This window comes from Lissotriton vulgaris, chromosome 9 (assembly GCF_964263255.1).
Source record: "Lissotriton vulgaris chromosome 9, aLisVul1.2, whole genome shotgun sequence".
Lineage (NCBI taxonomy): Eukaryota > Metazoa > Chordata > Amphibia > Caudata > Salamandridae > Lissotriton > Lissotriton vulgaris.
Window position 1 is genome coordinate 855,305,113 of NC_141697.1, and position 22,369 is coordinate 855,327,481.

Here is a 22,369-nt window from a genome sequence, read left to right on the forward strand (position 1 = left end):
TTAATTTGTGCATTATGTATGCAGACCTGAGGAATATATAATGCTCGTTCTCCTATAACCAATGACGCATTAAGGGGACAGGGAGTCCACCCACCACGGTTCTATGTAATGCTAATTTTCCACTGTCAAACATCATGTGGCAATACATGTGCCATAATGTCTGCAATAACAGATGTACATAGTATTAGGTTGAAATTGTAAAGAGTGCACCTTGCATTTTTTTTATCATGGTCACAGTGTATTAAACTTGTTAGCATATTTAAATGTGGTGTTCTAGGTAGCGTAATACATTTTATAGTTTTGTAAGCACTATTGTAGTTTCTAGCATGTAGTTTTCTTTGTTTTTTTACAACACACACACTCTGCTTTTGTTCATGGTGCTATGTTTTAGCATGCCTTGCTTACAGCACATAACGTCTTTACTAATGTAGTTGTACACCAAACTGCATCCACATTTGGGCTGTTAATTCCTCTATACAGGGACCTTAAGTTACAGGCTTAAACAGCTTCAATTGTTAAATCTTGCAATATGTGCACATGATAGATCAGCTGCACATATGATGTCACTTTCTGTTATGTCACTTCATGTTGTGATGTCACTTCCGGTCGTGATATCACTTCCTGTTGTGATGTCACTTCCTGTCACACCACATAACTTGGAGGGTCCCCTCATTCTTTTTTTTAGGACTTGTGCCCTGTGTGTATGTAAGACTAGGCTTAGCAAAAGAGGTGGAATGCTCCTGACAATTTTCACATGACAATTCCTTCGTTATCAAAGCTGGAGTCATTTTTTAGTTTGCGAAAACCTTTAGGCCATGCTCGTACTCCAATTCCGGAAACCACTTTTATCCAAAGCGATTAATTCAGCTGCAGTCTCTTTTGACTTGAGCAGGAGAGAGATCCACTCTGAAAAGTTAATTTGTCACTTGGTCTAAGGTTACCTTGCTCCTGTTTTCTTTACTGATTTCCTGGCTGGCCTCAGCTCTTGCACGAGCAAATCACACCTCCAGGTTCAGACCAATGTGCCCTCTCTGCCTCGTTGATATGCAGCGATAACCTTTTCGGTAACCAGCATCTGTTCTGAACCCCATATATGAGAGGTAAACTGCTCCTCACCAGAGTATCAAATGGTCTGCCCCGTCGAGCCGCTTCAGTAGCAAGTAACTTCCCTGACGCTGCAGTGCAGCCGCCAGGTGGTGCCATTTTTACAACCGTAGGCCACTGCTGCACTCGAGGGGGGGTATCTTGGGACAGCAGCAACATAACCAGTCCAGTGGCCAGAGTGCCTCACCTACCTAACTCTTGTAGCTGCATGCCTGTTCAGAAGGTGATAGCGAAGTGACATCAAGTTCCCCATGAGGATGTTTTAACCGAGCAGTAGGAAGCCCACATGACCAGTCATTTAGTTCATCTGTGCTCAATCCCAAAACGTAAATTTCCAGCTCTTATGTACTCACTCTTTGTACTGTAGGAACTAGTTTCTCTTCACAGGCTTGTATTCCTACTTCATGCAGGTGATGCTGAGCTTCAGCAGCCGGGTTTCACACATTGGAGGCAGTTTCCCCAGGTTTCTCTGTCACAGAGGTACAACAAAGTATTACTTAGTGGAATAGCCGCAACATGTACCTCCCTTCAACTTTCACAGCACTACCTCCTTGCAGGCCGCATGCAGAACGTCACACCTGCGCTGGAGACACCAGTGTTGGGAAATCAGCATTGATACAAGTCACGAAGATAATACAGGCAGTGATGGCAGTGGGGCCACAATGCTTCAGCGCCACTGCAGCGTGAATTCGCTGCTCTGACCCTGCCTTGGCTGCTGCTGGAAAACGTCCCCCTCCCTTGCGCAGATGGTAGGCCGGCATAGGGCATTCAGTGCAGGGGAGGCATCTGTAACATCGCCTCCCCGCTTCACTCTTGCGGGTGCCACCGAGCATCAACTGAAGGTGCAACTGACGCCTCTGACTCTGCGCCACCCAAACAAAGTCATGTAGGATCTTACAGCCTGATTCATCATACTCCCGTTTTGCGAGCCCCTAATAGCGATTCATAGCGAATCGCTATTAAGGACTCGCAAAACGGGATTCATGTAGGAATATGCCAAAAAAATGCGATTCCTACTAATTCCTTATTTGCGATTAGCAATTAGCTAATCGCAAATAAGATAGCGATTGAAAGGGTGCCAGGGGCGTCCAAAGGACACCCTGTAGCACCCCTTAAATGCTAATATGAACAGGGGTTGCGCACGCACATGTCCAAAGGACATGTGTGTGTGCAACATGCAACTCAGAAAAATGCTTTTAAAAGCATTTTTCTGAGTTATCGCTATTTACCACGAGGTTTGACTTCGCGGTAAATAGCGGCCCGAAATTGCGATTTCGCAATTTTTAAATGGATGATGAATTGCATTTAAGGAATCTCAAATAGAGATTCCTTAAATGTAATCCATCGCAAATTTGCGAAAACGCAATTACCGATTTTTGCATTTGGGATGATGAATCCCAAATGCAAAAATCTCACTCGCAAAGGGCCAGATTCTCAGAATCTGCCCCTTTGCGAGCAAAATTCAGCTTCATGAATTAGGCTGATAATCACCATAGAGACAGCGTCGGCCATCGCCCAGGCCAGGCCACTGTGTAATTTCCCCGCACAGCGTTGCGGGAGCTGGAGGAGGGAACGTTAATGCTCCCTTCGCGCAATGACCACTCCAATGCTGAATGTTAGCGTAAAAGGCCATTTCAAATCAAAATCCTTTATTCGGTTTTCATGTATTTGAAAAACCATAAAAGTACAAGTGCAAAAAAGTAAGTTACCATAAAAAGACATTAAAATGTTTCTATTTACAATGTGAAATAATACGATCTTTGCATTTTTTAAAATACGAGTAAGCAATCGTCACTTTTAAAGTAGAGTCTAAAAACATGAAGTAGACAGATAGGTAACCAAAATCAGGGTATACATTTCATAGATTAATCTAGGTTTGTCCTATGTCTTAGTATAAACGTCAGGAATCTGGCTACTTGTTTCGCAATGTGTTCTTCCTCTAAAAATTGGAGACGGAGAAATGCTGGTCGACAACTACGTAAATTCATAGTTTTTAGAATGGGAATTATCCAACGCTTTCTTTGCTTTATAAAAAACTTGCAAAAGAGGACAGTGTGCATTGTAGTTTGGCTAGAAAGTTCATCACAGGGGCAAAGAGATAAACATTTTGCCCAATCGTTGGCTTGCGGGAAGATGACAAAGCGGTGGAAAGTGTTCATCCTAAACCTTGTTAGTAATAACTTTTCGTAACTAGTTAAGTTAAAGGTTAAGTATGGCTGGATGGACAAAGTTGTTTGTACCATTAGCATATGTTGCACAGTTTTTTTGGAAACCTCGTTACTCAATTGCAGCTGCTCTAGATGTGTTATGCAGATTGTTTTAAACACTTCCCTTGATAGTTCTGCAATTGCTATAGGTGTATGGAAGTATTCTGCCATTTCCAGATCAAATAGGACATTTTTAATGTAGGCAATCAACCTTATTTTGTGAGCTTTTTCTAATAAAAGGCAATCCTGAATAAGATTTTGACAAAGAGTTGTTTTTAGTGGATGTCCATATGTGGTGCCACAAAAGGAGTGGTTGGATTCTGACTATGTCTGTCAGGTATGACAGACCCAATTCTATGTGGCACGTATAGGTTGCAGAACCCTGCGGTAGTGCAAGGAGATATCTTAAGAATGAATTTTCCCCGCTTTGGATGGAGTCCACCTTCCCGTAACCCCTCACCCCGGCCCGTAAATTGCGGTGTTTATGCATTTAGCCTGATAGATATGTATTAGTTCCATTGGGGGCAGTTTTCCTAATGTACGCGAAAAAGTAACTAGTGCAGCTGTTGCCCTCGTAAACATCAATTTTCTGATCTCATTTGCATGTTTTCACAATTGCTTAATGTAAGCCGCAGCGCCAAGCACCAGAGTTTGTTTTCCTTGCCGGGAGTGGAGCACGAATGAGGGACTCGTAGTCCCAGGAGGCAGCCCGCAGCACCTGCCCTCACCTCACCTGAGCCTGCGGACGCATTCCGGTTCTGGAAAAAGAAATAGCTATCACAGAACGTCGTCTCTCTTTGGATCCGGTTCTCTCTAAGAGATCCTCGTTGGTTCCTTTGGCTCAAGCCCGTACTCCGGAACCTCCTTCAAGTGACCACGTCCCTTCAAGTGATCCCTGTGTAGATGCCAGTACTACACCCATAATTCCCCTCAATGAAGAAATGCTCCTGGAAAAACTGAGTATGCTAATAACTTCTAATCTTCAGCCCTTAGAAGGAAGACTGTCCCTGATCGAACAAAGGCTAGCGAATATAGAGGAGCTGGCAAAAAAGAGTGTGGCCCACATGGAAAATGTGATGACTAAAACCGTATAACCCCGGGACCTTGGACCATCTACGGTTCTGGAAAAAGAAATAGCTATCACAGAACGTCGTCTCTCTTTGGATCCGGTTCTCTCTAAGAGATTATCGCTGGGTTTTGGCTCAAGCCCGTACTCCGGAACCTGTTCCACAAATCTGGGACAATGCAGGGCAACCATGAGCGGTAAAAACGTTGAGTGGGAACCCGACTAACACGGAAGGTGGGAATGATTGTTTAACGAACATTGTGGTATCTGAGAAGGCAGTATTCGTTGGGGAAGATTCAAGTACCATTTCTGAGTCTAATGCCCACAAAGAAGGAGCCATCCCAAAAAGGAAGCGGACGGGGGCCCCACTATGGGGTAGAAGACCAAAGCAGTCTAAACCTAACATTTCTCGAAGGTCTTCCACTCCAGAGCCAATAGAAAATGACCACCTCCCTTCAAGTGATCCCTGTGTAGATGCCAGTACTTCACCATAATTCCACTCAATGAAGAAATGCTCCTGGAAAAACTGAGTATGCTAATAGCTTCTACTTTTCAGCCCTTAGAAGGAAGACTGTCCCTGATCGAACAAAGACTACCGAATATAGAGGAGCTGGCAAAAAAGAGTATGGCCCACATGGAAAATGTGATGACTAAAACGGTACAACCCCAAGTAACAACCGCAGTAGTTACTACTAGCCTTACGCAACCAACAAATTGTCCCTCATACCCCGTGGCAAGCCCAATGCAATTACCCAGACTGGAAGGTCCTTGCAACAACGATAATAACATTGTTAATGAATTGCGACGTGCAGGAGTGGTAACACCGAAAACTCCAGCTAAAACTTCCTTAAGCCAACCAAAAGACGGCAATTCTAACCTAGATTTGCCACGGATAGACATACCGCCTGAAAGCACACCATTTGTCATTGTATTAGCCGGGGTCCCCAAATTGGGTACAAACAGAACTGAAACTTATATGGAACTGAAAAACAAAGCAATCCATTGGTTGAACATAAATAGGCCTTTGCCAAGACATGTACGAAGTCAGATTCTGTTTGCTAGAAGAGTCAGTTGGGTGGGATGTAGACCCAAAGATGTGGATGGGGCTTGTATTGTGATTAATTTTAATGATCGTAGGGCAGTTGATCATGTTTGTAGGGGTTCTTTTAGGAGTTCCGACACGACAATCCTATCATTGGGGTTAAGCTGTTTCTACCCTCGCCCAACTCTTTACCCTATTCCTCCCCGTCCTGAAAACCACAGTGATTGGCAACCCCAATTTAGAAATAGGAATGAAACAGGAGAATATGGGAGGATGTGGGGTAATGAGTATCACTTGGGGTTCCCTGTAAGTAATAGGTTAAGTGTACTGGATCAGGTGGACTGACCATCATCGCTTCCATCTAAACCTGTACACCCTATCCAGGAGACAGTGAGGACTAGAAATAAAGGCGGGATTGTTGGATTCAAAGAATTTCCAATGTCTAAGGAGGAAGGCGAGAAGGGTGTTAGCGAAGCAGATGCTGATTATGATGGCCAAGTGATATCTGTGGATAAAACTATAGCATCCACTGCTACTGGAGTTAGCCCTGAACTATCACCTCCTGCACGTATGCTAAGTAAACTAAAGGGTAGACCAGAGAGCCAGGTTATCCAGCCAACTAAGGGGATTGGGCCGGGGGGGGCAATAGGAGGCCTTAAAGTGTTGTCCTGGAATATCGCTGGACTGTCATCAAAATTAGATTCACCGGAGTGGTGCGCCTTTGTCGACCTCCATGGGATTTGTTTATTCCAGGAGACCTGGGCCGTCATGCCTATCCATAGAACGGGGTATCTAACCATCTATGAGCCAGCTACTAAGGGCCCAAAAGGTAGACCATCGGGGACCTGTGTATCTGGGTAGGAATACATCTAGGATTCACGACAAAAAGAGTCATTACTAATTCCCCCGATATAACATGTATCCTGTTGACCCATATTAATTTTCAAAAATTAGCTCTTATTAACATCTATTCTCGGTCAACTCGGCATGCTGGTACCTCCCAAACCATGGATTCCCTGATAACCCTTCTGAATTCTCTTCCGGGTGACGTTGTATTCATGATTGGTGGAGATTTATTTGCCACTATGAGCCACTTAATGGCGTGCCATCGATCACTACTGAAGAAGACAAAACCTGGTCTGTTCCAGCCCCAAATATGTACCCAGTAAAGGGCTGGTCCTCACTGGTATTACAAATGATTTCCCTTACCCACCTGTTCTCTTTAAGGGCGTGCAATGGGAGGTTTCAGGGTGACAACCCAGGTCAAACAACTTACAGAGGTCTGGGTCATGCATCAGGTATTGACTATATCTTAGTCAGTATAGAAGTGTGGCAAAAAATTTCAGATTTCTGTGTCATTGAGCGTACGGAAAGTGACCATAATCCTTTAGTTATTCTGATGGATCTCTGCACACCAGAAGTAGAACAAGGTATGGAAAGTTCTCCAAGTAGGGAAATCAGAATTGTAGATGGAGGGAGACGCATACATTGGGCTACCATCAAACAATCTGGGGACAATATAGCAAAAGTATATGAAAAAATAATCCCTTTCCTCGAAAAAGCGAGCAAAGTGCAAGGGAATTCTTTCCAGAGCGATGTAGGTGGGGGCTTGGGCGAACTCCACCAGGAATTGGTTGTATCACTTCAGGCTTTTTTTCCATACCACAGTCTCCTAAGCAAAAACTTCTGTTCGATAGGAGCCCCTGGTATAACAGGGGATGTAGGAAAGCGAAGTGTGAATTGCTTGTGGCTCTTAAACAAGGAAATAAGGTATGCATTGTTGAAGCAAGGCATGCTAAATCGAAGTGTGAAGTAGAACGTTGGCAGGCAATTAAGTTTGCCCTTGTAGTGAAGGACTCGCGGACCTTCTGGAACCTAGTCCACACAGGGAAAGGAGAGGGCAAGTCTACCATTGATTCAAAAATTTCAGAGGAAGCATGGCGCCTTTATTTTAAAGACTTGTACTCAAATTTAGCATCAGAGGCAAGTGAACTCCCACCAAGCCTTTTAACTTCAGACCCCGCATAGTGTATACCACCATGTACAACAATTGAGGTCCAGGCTGCTTTAATTAAGCTTCAAAGGAACAAAGCACCTGGCCTAGATAAGATACCTGGTGATCTTTTCAGAGAGGAACAGTTTGTATGGATACCCTATCTTTTATTATTATTCAATGCAATTTTCCAGGGTTTATCTTTACCCTGTACGTGGATGGGAGTGGAGATTATCCCTATCTATAAAAAGGGATCACAGCTGGAACCTGCTAACTATAGGCCTATTAGCCTTATCGATGTCTCGCAAAAAATCTATGCAAGGGTCCTACTCCAACGTCTTCAGGACTGGATTAGCGATAACAATATTCTGACTACGCTTCAAGCGGGATTTCGGACCAGACCATCAACAATAGATCAACTATCTAGGCCCCAGATATTGTACTGGAAGCACATTGTTCTGGAAGGGGGTAGTCTGTACCTAACTTTCGTGGACCTGAAATCAGCATTTGATATGGTGGACCGGAATCAACTATGGAGTATATTGCTGGATATGGGGGTTCCGCCATACTTATGCTACCAGCTAAAAAGACTCCACAATGGGACTTTTGCAAGAGTCAGATATGGCAAGAACGGCCAGCTGACGGCTCCGTTCCTGGTCGTGAATGGGGTGAGGCAGGGCTGTGTACTCGCCCGACCCTCTTTTCCCTTTTCCCTAATGGCTTGGTAGAAGATCTCCTTGCCATTAAGGATATACTCTCCAAAACTAGCCTCCCAAAGATTTCCTGCCCTTATGTTTGCGGACGACACCCTGCTGCTCTCAAAGTCAGCTATGGGTATGCAGCAGGTGTTAAATCAGTTTGTCCAGTTCTGTAAGAAAAGGAACCTAGTTATTAACATCAATAAGACTAAGTATATGGTCTTTAATGCCAGCACCACCAATTGCCCTATTCCGATGATGGAGGGTAGACCCCTTGAAAGGGTACCCATCTTTGATTATCTGGGTTTATCTCTGAATGATAAAATGGGGTGGGGTCCCCAGAAGGCCAGAGCTAATTTAAAACTAACACAGGCCGTGGGGGGTATTTTAAAGGTTCAAAAAAATTGTGTTTTAAAAATTATAAGCCCTCCTCTAGAAATTTACAAAGTTCAACCAAGGACAGCATCATTATATGGGGCAGAACTATGGGGGCACACCACATCGAATGATTTAACAATTACTGAAAACAACTTTATTAGGCGAATTATGAGCCTTCCTAGAAACACACCTTTTAGTGCCTTTAAGGCTGGACCTAAATATTTGTCCAATTGCGGATGCATTTGCCTCGCGCCCATTACTTTACTGGCGGAAGCTATGGAGTACCCCAGAGCTGGCTAACTACCGGGATGAACTAAAGGTGGTTATGGCAACACTAGGGGCTGGGAGAATTCCTTGGCTATCCTATATAAGACATTCCTTTATCCTGATGGGTATGGATAGCCTATGGTCTAATCCAGAGGAATCTTGCCGAGCCATCCCTAAGAAAACCTTGGCGAATATGATAAAGGAGCATGATTTAACGAAATTGTTCCGGTCTCTTAATACTTCAAGCCTATCGTATGCCTTTTTGGATATTAAGTCATTCTATAGGTTTGAAGAGGTGATTGATCTTATCCAACCTACATTGGCTAAGAAATTGTACCACCAATTTAGGTATGGAACCTTACCTCTCAATGCAATCGCAGATAAGTGGGTGAGAAGTTCTACTCGTCCTTGCCCTGGATGCCTAAAGGAAGAGGAAACTGCTAATCATGTCATCCTCTTCTGTGCGGCGTATAAAACAATTAGGAAGAATTGGATTATCCAATTGTGTAACAATATGGGCATTAGGAATTATCTTGTCTTTTACAGGATTTTAAGGTCAGCCACTGACCCAGTTTTTTTGACTGCTGTAGCCAAGTTCCTGTTTTCAATGTGGAATATTCGTAGGAAGTTGCTTCCTAAAGTTTAGAGCACTAGTACTATTAAGTTAAGTTCAGGTTGTAGACTTCTTGTTACTGCTAGTGGAGTTGGGCTTGCGCCATCTTTATGAGATGTGTAGACTAAGGGAAATTTTATTGTTTTAAACTTTATACTTAACTTAAATTTTTAAACAGTACTTATTTTTATCAATTCTTTCCCATGACGATGAATTTTAACAATGAATAATTCCATTGATAATGAGATGAGTGTATATTTCTGCTCATATTGCAATATATTGAAATTGTAAACTGTGTAAACTACATGTGCTTTTATGGTTTAATCGAACCGAAATAAAGTTTTCTGAATGAATGTAATTTTTTTTAATGTTGATTTTCAAATCTAAATTGGCCATAAAGGAGTGGTATCTTACAAGGGCGCGCTGCAATTCCAGCGGAGTGCGAGCTAGAATCACTGCATCATCCGCGTAGAGCAGGTCAGGTAAGGGCGCTTATTAATTTGTGCTAAGTCCTGGCACCCTTTCACCAAGTATTGTTCAAGACCGTTGGTATAGATTGTAAAAAGAAAGGGTGCCAGGACGCAGCCTTGCCTTACTCCCCGCTGTACACCGAATGGCGCCGGTAATTGCCCCCCAAGACCGTGCCTCATGCGTGCATTTGCACCGGAGTACAGTTCCCGTAGGCCAATTATAAGGACAGGGTTGACAGCAATAATTAACCAAAAACATCAATAACTTATCAACAATCGCAAACGTCATGTCTTTCACCCATCATCCATTCCCACACTCCAGTTACTCTCCTGCTTCACTCAGCGATCTCCTCCTTCATTTCATTAATTTCCACACTTATCTTTCAACCTCCTCCAGCATCTCCCATCATTGCACTCTTGCATCCCGTACCCCCATCATGCACCTGTATTTCCCTCCCAGGGGGGTGAGTATGCCTGCCATAGACTCCCCACCCCTCCAAAAGTACTGCTAGCACCAACCTTCAACTCGTCCTAAACTAGCACGCTATTCTGGGAAATTACCCGTTTCCGACTCCTGTAACAGGCAGGGTGGGAGGGTGGATCAATTGAAAACTAGACCCTTCCCCTAATGGCGCTGAGGGCAGGAAGAGGTTGAAAACTCCTCCCCTGCCCTCCTTATACTCTAATCCTAACCCAACCCTTAACCCTAACCCCTAACCCTAACCTCAGCCCTGTCCTTCCGGTCTTGTGTGAAAACCCCAGGGGAAGACTGGTCTGCCGACCTTACTTCCCTCGGGGGGCGCATCGCGCAAAACCCACTCTAATGCTGAATGTTAGCGTAAAAGGCCAGTTATTACAACAGGGTTAACAACAATAACTAACCAAAAACATCAATAACTTATCAACAATCCCAAACGTCATGTCTTTCATCCATCATCCATTCCCACACTCTCCTCCCTTATTCCATTCGCTTCCACACTTATCTTTCAACCACCTCAAGTCATCGCACTCTTGCATCCCGCATCCCCATCATGCACCTCTATCCCCCTTCCCGGGGGGGGTGAGTATGCCCGTCATAGACTCCCCACCCCGGCACAGTACTGACAACCAGGGAACCCCCATAGGGCGGTTACCTGCCCCACCCAAGTTCAGTGCACCTTTCGCCCCCAAACCCGGCGGCACCAAATGGACTTGTTCCACAATTTACTGATGACATCTCTCATTTCCATCATGTAATATACATTAACTATGTGCGAAAGGTGCACCCCATCATCACGAAAAAGCAATGGCTCTTCAAGCCGCAAACCCACATGTGCAATCACCTTGATCCTTGCATTCCAACAAAAAACTCATGTTGTGCGGTTCAATTTCCTTTGCGCTTTTTCAACTGCTGCTGGCTTTAGAGTCCAATGCAATACAAAACAAAACAAAGAACTCCCTGTTCACAGTCATGTCATGACATGCGCCACTTTTCATTGGTCCATCCCAGAAACGCTCCAAATTCAGACCACGCCAATTTGTAAGTGCGCCTCGTAGATTCAGCTACGGATTTCTCGACGAAGTCCACCACTCTCACTCCCCCCAAGCCCCGATGCCGTCTGGCACCTTGGTCTTGCAAGCATCCGCTCCCAGCACCAGGCGTCTGAAACACTGCCACTGCGAATGAAACAATGCATCCACAACTTCATTGCTTGCTCCTAGAACATGTTGCGCTCGAAACATCACATTCAGTCGCAGGCATTGCAACAGAAGACTTTGCAACAGGCGCAGCACCCGCAGGTCTCTTGCTTTCTGGTTATTCACCAAGTCCACTACTGTCCTGTTGTCCACATAGAATAATACTGACCTGTCCTGGAAGTCCGCCCCCCACACCTCTAGAGCGACCAACAGTGGAAAAAATTCTAAGAAAGAAATACTCCTGCCCTGTTTCAACCAATGTTCTGGCCACTCTTTTGCGCACCTCCTCCCGTCCCAGAAGATCCCAAAACCGGAAGCCCCTGCGGCGTCAGAGAAAGGTTGCACCTGCCAAACCATCTTGTCATCCACAATAACACACCATTGAAGTCTGACAGAAACATCTGCCACACCCGAACGCCCGCCCTGACCCCCAACGAGATGGGGATCCTGTGATGTGAAAGCAACACACCTGACATGGCCATGCCGAGGCGTCTGCAGAAAGTCCTCCCAGCACGCACCACCAGGCATGCAAAGTTCAGGAAACCCAGGAGTCACTGCACCGACCGCAAATCGATTTTTTTTTCACCAATCACGTGCAGCAGGAAAGATTGCATGTCTGTATCCTTCTGTTCTGGTAACATGGCCACCCACGCGACCGAATACAACTCAATGCCCAAGAAGGTCAAACTGCAGCTGGGCCCAGCTGTTTTCCCAGGAGCCAATGTAACACCGAAATCCTGTGCCAAAACTTGAAATTGACTAAGAGCTCTCTCACACTCACCAGACTGAGCTCTCCGACTAACAGAAAATCGTCCAAGTAATGAGATACCGCACAATGAGCGCTCCTGTCTGTGAATGCCCACTGCAAGAAAGAGCTGAACGCCTCAAATAACGCACAGGAAATGGCGCAACCCATGGGCAAAACCTTGTCAACAAAGATGGCAAGGGGCCGAAAGGTCGACTTTATGTCACACTTTGGCAATTCTGTGCCCTGCCCGCACACCCGCACCAAACTGATCGCATCATCAACCGAAGCATATAAAACTCTGGAAGCCTACTCAGCAATGAAATCATTTGCAGACCTCCCCTCCAGCCAAGACAAATGATGGATCAGCCTGAACTACACCGGCTCCTTCTTGGTCACCACTCCCAAAGGTGATATGATCAGGTCCTAGACAGAGACAGGCCACCTATCCTGCCTTCTGTCACCTCCTTCTGCAACTTAGCTGCAGCAACACTTGGCAATTCATTTGCAGACCTCAAATTCTCTGCCCATCTCTGTTCCCAGGGGCCCTAGTAACCCACCCTAAAACCCTCAGTTAAATCCCAATGGAACCTCAGCGCGGCCTCTCTGTCAGGATATTGTGAGAGCCATGGACCCATGGCCCCAACCCTAACCGGTGTAGGGACCCTTAGGCCCTGCTTGACCCCGTCCCTTGGTAACTCGCCACTGCTCTGAGGGCATGGTCAACATGAAACATTGGATGAGAGGGTGGCGTCCGCTACACTTGGAGCAATCGTGCTTAAATGTGCGGGGGTACCGCGTTCAGAAACCCTTGTTAAAGTTCCATCATGCACCTGTACTAACCCCCGGATGGCTTGGGTGACTGACCTGTTGACCCAGAGTAACTGCTATGACCTCCCGCTCTGGTGTACAAGCCCTGCCCTCCCGCCACAGTCTGGGCAGGACGCGATTGAAAAGGCCGGTAAGTGACTGGCAACACACTGGCCGTAAGTGGATGCTAACGACTGAGTGGAGGACATCCACTGCATCCAGAGCTCTTGATCAACTTCGCCCCATGGCTTATCTGGGTTGACACTAATCCTGGCCCTAAACTCCTCGTCGTACCTGATCAGGCGAAACCCCCGAAATGCATCTAAGCCTTTCGAATGATGTCCATATACTTAACCAACGCAATTGCGCGATCCAAATGTTCCTCGCAATATATACTCGCATAGATCAAAAATGCTGACGTCCAGTTCTCCATGTTAACCGGCACCCGCGGCCGCCTCGTCAATTCCCATTCCTCTTCCTTAGAGCCCTCCTGGGCCTGTATCTCCCTATGCAAGAGCTTTAATACATCCACATATTCGTGTTTCCAAATCCTGTACTTAGTTTTTTCAGACAAATGTGACCCCAGTGCCATTGCCAACCCCACATACGGTAATTTCATTGGTGTTTGTCCTCACACTTATCATCCTTTCCCTCCAGATCGTCAGTCTTGACCGTCTGGATGCCTGCGCCTACCAATTGCTTGCCAAAACACACGGACTCCACTGCCGCTTTAGCAGGCACTCCTGGGTCCCTCACCGACCCCTAACCCACACCCACCGACTAGCAGGCTTTTTCTACCCCACGTTGGGACCATCATCCCATGCAACCTACGAAGCACCCTCACCTGTTAAATTCGTAGGCACCTCTCGGTCCTTTCCTCATGCGTCAACCGTCTTCTGGTTCACCTTCTTGGTCCCGCTGGTGCTGGGCTGTGCAGCCTGTAAAACACAAAGTCGTCCTGTTGCCGCCTTTGGCCTCCCCAATCCCCAATGTCGCGCACTTCACCCTCTTCCAGATCATCACTCTCCTCATCATAATCCAGTTGTACTTCTTGCTCAACCTCAACCAGCACTTGCAGCACCTATGCATCACTCTCTTCAGACCTTTTCCTTTAACACCAGGCACAAAATCACACTGCGGCCCCATTTATGCATGCTCCGTCGGTGGAGGGCAGGCTGCCGCGGACCCTACTGCAGCTTCTAGCTGGCGTTTAGGAGTCGTCTTTTGCCCGCCGGCCCACCCATGCCTCTGCCAGCCTCCACCACTGGCTTGTGCCCCCAAGGCTGTTGTAACCTGTGGGGGCCCAAGCGCCATCAGGTCTCTGAGCCATCGTGGTCATTCCTACCCCTAACGTGGGCTTGACCTCATCTACCCACACCCACTTGCCTTGGGTCCCTTGGCCCCTCAACCATACCTAGGACCTGTTTCTCCCACCAACCCAGGGGCCCAGCACCCCCCTTCCACCCTCAAACCTCCCATCCATGGCTGCACACAACACCTGCCACCTCAACTCAGTCTCATGGATAATATGACGTTGGTCGCATATTTTAGTGACGTGTCAGCTGTCCATCTGGGCAGCATGGGCAGGAACTGCTGTTCATTAGACCCACCTATCCTGGCTCCAGAAGGGCCTGCATGCTGTCCCCGGCTGCTTCCCCCTGTCTCTGCTTGTAGCTGGCCTTACTCGTCCCCCCGCCACCCCTGTGGGGCAGGGCCCCTCCCACCACCCCTGGAGAGGTCGATGGGCACCTCCTCCCCATCCCATCCCCCTCCCTGTCTGACTCACCACACAAGAGCACAAGTTGGAAGTCCTCAGCCACAGGCTCATCCCAGTCTGTGCCTTTCCCCCCCCCTCCTCACTGTCTAGCACACATACCCCGGCCTTAGCATCCCTGCCTTGCTGACCCCGCAACTGTGAAGGGCTGGGTGCGTCCTCGGAGGTCGCCACCTCTGCCACGCGCTGCTGTGGTGGAACTCTCCCACCCCTCCCCCAGGTCCTGGCAGCGCAAGGGGTGCGGCTGTATCTCTCTTCAAGCTCGGAGGCACGCTCTTCCACCGCCCCCGCATTTCCCCGTCTCGCCCAGCACAAGGCCCTGGTCCCACCCAGACATACCTCGATGAGGTGGTGGTGGCTCTTCCTGGCACGCCACCACTGCCGCAGCAAACGCAGTCAATGTTGATCGAGGTGTACGGGCCATCCCGACCCACGCCTCCTCCAAGACCCTGGGCCGCAGGAGATCGGCTCTCCCTGCCCGGCCCAGTACCTGCAGTGCAGCCCGGACCGCCTCTGCGTCTGATGCTGCCATCTTCTTCCTCGCAAAACGGTGAACTCACTGGGGGATAATCAGGGGAATGCCGTCTAAAATGCGATGCACCAGGAAACTCGCTGCAACGCTGAAACGGCCCCAAACGACAAGTTGGGCCTATGAGTCCTAACTCTCCCTGAACTACGCTATCAATTGAAAACTAGACCCTCCCTAATGGCGCTGAGGGCAGGAAGAAGCGGAAAACTCCGCCCCTGCCCTGCTTATACCATAATCCTAACCCCACCCCTAACCCAACCCCCTAACCCTAACCTCAGCCCTGTCCTTCTGGTCTTGCACAAAAACCCCAGGGGAAGACTGGTCTGCCGACCTTACATCCCCCGGGGACTGCATTCTGCTGGTAGTACTAACGAGGCGGGGCGTGCCGGCTATCTGCCACACACCGGGCGGCACATATGCTAGCAGCTCCATTGCCCACAGCGGGCCTCTCCCCCATAGCAAAGGGCCACAGCAGCAGCGCAGGGCCCGCGATCACCTCAGGGCCGGCCTCGCTAAGCCGTCACTCCTCTCCCGCAAGCAGAAACGCAACAGCTGTAGGCACTCACAGGCACCCTCCAGGCATCAGACTGCCGCAGGCATCACGGTAGAAGCACGGCCACAGACCACCCAGCAGTAACATCCAGTTGCTGGTAATGGCCATGAGTATGTGCACTCAGGCTCCTTTATTAGCAGGGCACCTAATTGGCAATACCTGTGTTGATGGTTGTAGGGGAGTGTATAGGCCAGCCCTCAAGGGAGTGGCTAGCACAACAGGACACAACACAGGAGATTAGATGAAGTGCTGCTTTATGGCCGCATCAGCTGGCTGCCCTTTTGCTTCCTCTCATACCGAATATAAACTCAATGATGGAGCATATCCATTAGAGGCCTGGGCCTTGAGTGCCTGTATTGTGTAATCTTTTGAGGAGGCTGTAGTGTGACACAGCGTTGAGCGCAGCTGAGAGGGCCAGCAGTACAATGGCTTTCATTCTCCTCAGTTTAGAGGGGTGCAGATCTCATCTGTGGTGGCTATATTAGCTGTCTCCGTTCTGTGATTGCTGCAAAAGCTGGATTAGGAGTGGTCAAGAAGAATTTGAGCCGGAAAGTAAATACAAATGTGCCACTTTGAGTCGATTTGCCTTACTTTGCATAACTTTGTGATGGTGCAAAACGTAAGTAAATGTGGGCCGTTTGGGATTTGAGATCAGAACTATATGATTTTGGATATGGTGTGGATTTAGCAGTAATCCGGAAGTGCACTCTGACTAATTATTCCAAATATGCTAATTTGTGCTTAGAGAATAGGAGAAACTACCAATGCTTAACCAGCAAATTGCACACATTTAGAAAGCAATATATTTTTCCTCCTTCGAGCACTGTAGGTGAGCTATTCGTCTTCTACCTCAAGAATAGAGGCTGCCTATAGGTTTCAAGAGACAAAGAGAAAGGACAGTAGATATATATGGTTTAACATCAGTGCTTGTCATTTTAAATGAAAAGGTGTTGATTAATTCAGAGTTGTATTTAAAAGTATATGATCAGAAATAGCATGTAGTAACATTCTCTCATGTCTTTTTTCTCTTTCCAATGCAGTGGAGTGAAAAATATGGATCAGTTTATACTATCTATTTGGGTTCGCACCCCACCGTAGTGCTCTGTGGATAGGATGAAGTCAAGGAAGCCTTAGTGGATCATGGAGAAGAATTCAGTGGAAGAGGAAAAACAGCAATATTTGACAGAATATTCAATGATTCTAGTACGTAGTCTTCCTATAGATTCCAATTAGTTTAATGTTTAAAATGAGAAAAATTACGTGTCTTAATTATTTACTAACACTACTCTATAATGACATCATATTTCAGTGTGTACATCCAGAGTGGGGGTGGGGATAGCAGGTTTTGTTAATTATTTGAAGTAGAAATGTAACACAATAATATGTCGATCATGCTGGTTTCATGCTGTTAAACTGATTAGAACATGGGTACTCACAAACATTTGCTGCAAAGTTTGGTCTATGTTGTGACTAAGGGCCGTACTGATGCCAGCGGGGGTGTAAAGTGGGTGTAGGGGAAGCAAAACATGCATATCTAGTGGCTGTCTTTAGAAATGAAGGTGTACCTATGCTAAGTGCCTAGTTGCTTCATTTGCCTAACTGCAATCATCCTTTACATAAGTCTTTGCTGGATATTTAACTTTTGTTTTTCATGTTGGTGCTGTCGAGTAAACAGCCGCCCAGTGCTGCTTCTGGCCAAGGGGCAGCATGTAAAGGTCAGGAGGGCCACACGCGGCCACCTGCTTGTACTTTGAGAATCACTAGATTAGAAATTCTGTGAAATTGGTTCAAAATTCAACTAAAATAGAGGTCTCACTGAGAGCAAAAATAGACAAAATTATGGTGACTCTAATTTGTATCGCTAGTCATAGAAATGTGGGACTTCCCCTCATACTTGTTGGCCTGGATTCCGAAAAGGTATTAGATAAGCTTCAGTGGGATTTCTAATGGGAAATGAAGAAACAGACATGTTTGGTTGGGAGTCAAAAAAGCTGTTACCTAAATCTATATCCAAACCGTAAAACATATATAAAAACGACCAACAAGTTGTGCACATCAATAGATGTTACGGGGTGAAATGTCTAGGTGCTGCTTTGTTTATATGATTTTTTTAAATCACTTGTGTGAGTTCTATAGTAATTGCTGGACAGATGTATTACTTTTCTGGTGACAAAAAGCAGTTGAAATTTGTGGTTATGATTTTTGCTGACCAGAAACATATTTTGTGAACAAACCTATGTACTAATAGTTTGGTTACAAAATAAGGAATCAGAAAGGGTCGCAATCTGGCCTACCTAACTAATATTCAATAGGCAGATTGCAGATTTACTACTCAAAATGTTTGGATACAATCACAGGGACGGTGGCCAGAAAGGACCAGCAGACCACAATTTATCCATAGAAACTTTTCTTTAAAATCCTGATTTCCTTAAAGGAAGCAGAGCTTTTGAAAAAAGTTTTCTATCTTTACAAATGATGTCTCTGAGCTACTCTGAGAGTTGACAGTGGTCCTCTTGACTACTGCCTTTTCCCACAAAAACATTTACTTATTTTATAAAGAGGAAGCGATCCTAATGGGACCCTTTCCATTTTATGTTTAAGCTACCACCCCAAGTTGGTTGTCAGTAACTGTGTTATTGTTTTCACTCAGAATTCTGGTCACAAAACATTGATACATAAGATACTGAGGACCAGACTTATCAACATTTCATGCAACATAACACAGTAAGGCATCTTGCTGTGCTGTGTGAAAGGGAGACATCAGATATGAGGACAGTAAACAGAAAAAAGCTTTCAATTGTATGTATGTTGTGTGCGTCCTTGGTGTTTTGGTGTGTGTTTATGTATGGAGAGTGTGTGTATGTGTGAATGTGTGTTTGTGTGTAGGCAGAATGTGTGCGTATGTGAGTGTCAAGAGGCATGTGAAGTCACTTCCGCTACAACAGGCATTTTGGTGAATTGACCTCCATGCAAGATACTGCTGCAAGGCTCCCTGGAGGAGTGCACTCTCTAGGTGTGAACTCGCTTCTGATTTGGTTATCTGAGAGCCAGGAAAAGTAGTACCTAGTGTGAGTAGTAGAGCTCGCTCATATTTTCAACTGACAGATTCATTAGTTTTGATGGGTCCCCTGCTGGATAGAAGAAGATGATTTGGTTTAAGCATTGGCATTTTTGATTTGTTTTCTGTATCAGAAAGTAATGCGAATTTATTTCATTCCGTCTTGAGCCATAACATAAGGTAATATAATTTCTCTCATAACTCTTGATTAAAAATCAATGTTTAAATCTAATTTGTAATATGGTCTCTTCATGCACTTAGGAAGCATACCTGTATTGAAGTTGAATCTAATGAGTCACCTTCAGCACAGAAAGAATAATTCTGTGCAGTAGTTATCAAGTCTGATAATTTGACATTTTTCTTGAAGGAAACACATTGTTTTATATCTTCATACCTTGACTAATACTTTAGCAGCCAGCCCCCTGTCTTTCTGCTGTTACTTTACGGTGATTCAGTTAGGAGTAGTATATACCTTTTGGTCCTAGCTGCCAGTGCCTGACTTTTTTCATAACGTGGCAAATCAGTCACATAGAAGCTGCTCTTAAAGACATAGCGGTACAATTTTTAGGTTTGGGCTTTGAAATGCAGCTTTCAAACAGATGTATGGCAAAGAATACAGTGGGCTATGGGTCCACCCCTTTCAACCATTTGCTTGCTTTAATTTATCCAGCCACATCCAGCCATTTGCTTGAGACTTTCTCAATAACTTCTACGGTCTTGACACAGACCAATGGAATACTGTTCTCCTATCAAATGCTTTTTGGGTGTATATTCTTCCTCCACTTGACTGTGATCCAGCGCTGCTCTCAAAGAACGCTCCAAACTACCATGGAATACTCAGGAGCTATCACACTTCACACGTCGGTGGGGCCCATAGCACTGTGAGTCACTCATTCACACAAAACACACTGCTCCCAAGATCAGTGAAAACTAGAGGACGAGCTTCTGGACAGCGGAGTACCCTAATTAAACTACAATTTTAAATTCTATACATTATATACATATGCATTTTATGGACATCACCATAGACATTTAAATGCATGAAAAATAACATTAAGGCACCCCACTATTTAGGTCGATGGACCAGCTAGTAGAAGTTAGTTGATGGAAATCAAGACCAGCTTAATTCACCATTTTATTTAGCTTTATTTCTCTCATTAATTCAATTATTCTGTCATGCCTTTAAGTATAAACTTCTAACCTGTGTTCATGAATGTTATTAGAACATTTCTTATTAGCTATTCAAGAAGGAAAAAATGACGTCAATAAATTTTACATTTATTAGTAAAACAGTTTAGAAAAAAGAAATTTGAAAGTCATATTACTGATCTTTCTTGTCCAGGAGAAAAGAACAGGAATAAACAACACAGGTTCACAAATCAGCCTCTCTATCTTCCTCGATGTCTACCTCCCATCAAGACTCTGCATTCAATTCTATACCCCGTCAAAAGTTAAAGTGAGGAAAAATGTCAAAGTCTTTTGCACCCAAAAATCATTCAGTCCGACAGCATGTCGCGGTGCGAAAATAAATTCAGGAACAGCTTTTTTTCTTTTTCGAACAGCCTCTTTTATACCCTTTTTCACTAACTATCTAGCTAAAATTTGAAACTTTAGGGTCCATGCTCATTTCTCATTGGTCCATTCAAGGGGTGTTGAAGATAACCTCATCTCCTCATTGTCCAAAATTTGCACAGTTACTTCCATTTTTCTCATTTGGTCATAATAGCTAATTGTTCGATACTCATCATCCTGTCCTTTATGTCGATACTTCACTCAATTTTCCCAGGCTCCAACTCGAGCATCTCTACTGGCATCAATCCGCTTTTCCGGGCCACGCTGACCTTAACATCAGTAGCCCAGGTACAGGCCGCTCATACATCTCTCGAGCACAGTCGTGCATGGGTAGAGTCATACTCTTTCGGAGTCTTGCAAAACCGCCATTTTATTTTAGGCTGCACGGGCCTCAATGGGAACTAATACAGGAACAAACACAACAAACATTAGATTTTGAAGTAAGCCCTTATGTTTACCTCCCTCCGTTCTAAGTTTTACCCTCTTAAAGATTATCTAGCAGAATGCCACGAAAATGCACTGTTTACTTACCAATTTTGTTAGTTTGGCCACGAAAATACTCATAAGAAGCATACATGCATAGCTCTCCTTCCTTAAAAGCATTATTGCACTATATTAGTATGAAGACTTCACATGATTAAGGTATTACGTTTTGCAACACAAGCAAATTAGTATCCCACGTGTACTTTTCTCTGAGTGTTTTTCTTTTTGTTGATTAGTATTAACACTCCACTCGATTAATACATGTTATAGTTATGGGAAATTAATTTTACAAGGGGTACACAAACATTTTTGTCACTCCCTTGCTCCATGAATTACCCCATTTGGTGATCTCATCACCACACAACACCAAAAAAGTTTTAGAACATTTTCAAATGAACATGTTTCAGTTTCTTCTCAGTTAGTTGGCTTAGACTCTTGTATCTTCCAATTTCTTTCTATCATTGTACATTTTCTTCCAGTTCTATTTCTCCTTTCTCATGTTCCCTTTCATTACTTTCTCCAATGTAATTTTTTATAGAGAAAGAAAGAAAGAAAGGCATACTTTATTTAGATATAAAACAAATATCTTTAAAAGCAAAAATTTCCGATTCATGTCGATTACAAATATTAAAACAGTACAGACAATCAAATACACAGCAGAGATATGCATAATCATCTTCCTTGCTCTCTTAGTTGCAAATAACATTAAAACTGGTCCCCTAATCTATGATACATACATAAAACAATCATGGTCCTAAAATGCTGTTTAGCTTTTCTTGTCTCTAATTACCTAGTAATTTTAGGATTATTTGTTTTAAAAGCGTTAAAAAAAAAAAAAGGTTAGGGGAAGCTGTCACTGGTCACTTTTGTTTAAAATTGCGATATGCCTGCTGGATAAGGTTTGTCAGTCTTATGTTTAGATCTGTGTTGTCTGGGCTCAACGCCACAATAATTTTTTATAGACTTTGTAATGTTTCTCCTTCTTCTACACTTACAAACTAATCTTAGTATTAATATCACAACTATCACTACAGTCAGTGGAATTAATACTTTCCCTATTACTGATCTACCTATTTCAAGAAACAATTTCTTTACAGCTTAAAAACTCTTACCAAGTTTCTCAAGAACACTGTTAACCTCCAGTTGAGCAATTTCTTTATGCAGTAATATTTGTAATATACCTTTGAATATTTTGACACTTGTCTGGGATATAAGTACAACAATGCTGTACCTTAAAAATTCCACAGACTCCTTCTTCTTTTGACAAAATTATGTCAAGAGCAAGCCGATTTTGCATCACCATAGCTCTCATAGCAACCATTTCAGTATT

General features: G+C 44.7%; 1 protein-coding gene across 1 annotated transcript in view; it reads left to right on the forward strand.

Moving 5' to 3' along the window:
- LOC147692364 (cytochrome P450 2G1-like) overlaps window positions 1-22,369 on the forward strand; it is a 905,835-nt gene that overhangs the window by 42,452 nt on the left and 841,014 nt on the right. The window contains exon 2 of the mRNA XM_086938588.1: window positions 16,967-17,129. The gene's annotated coding sequence lies outside the window, so the exon portion shown is untranslated. The remainder of the gene's footprint in view (window positions 1-16,966; window positions 17,130-22,369) is intronic.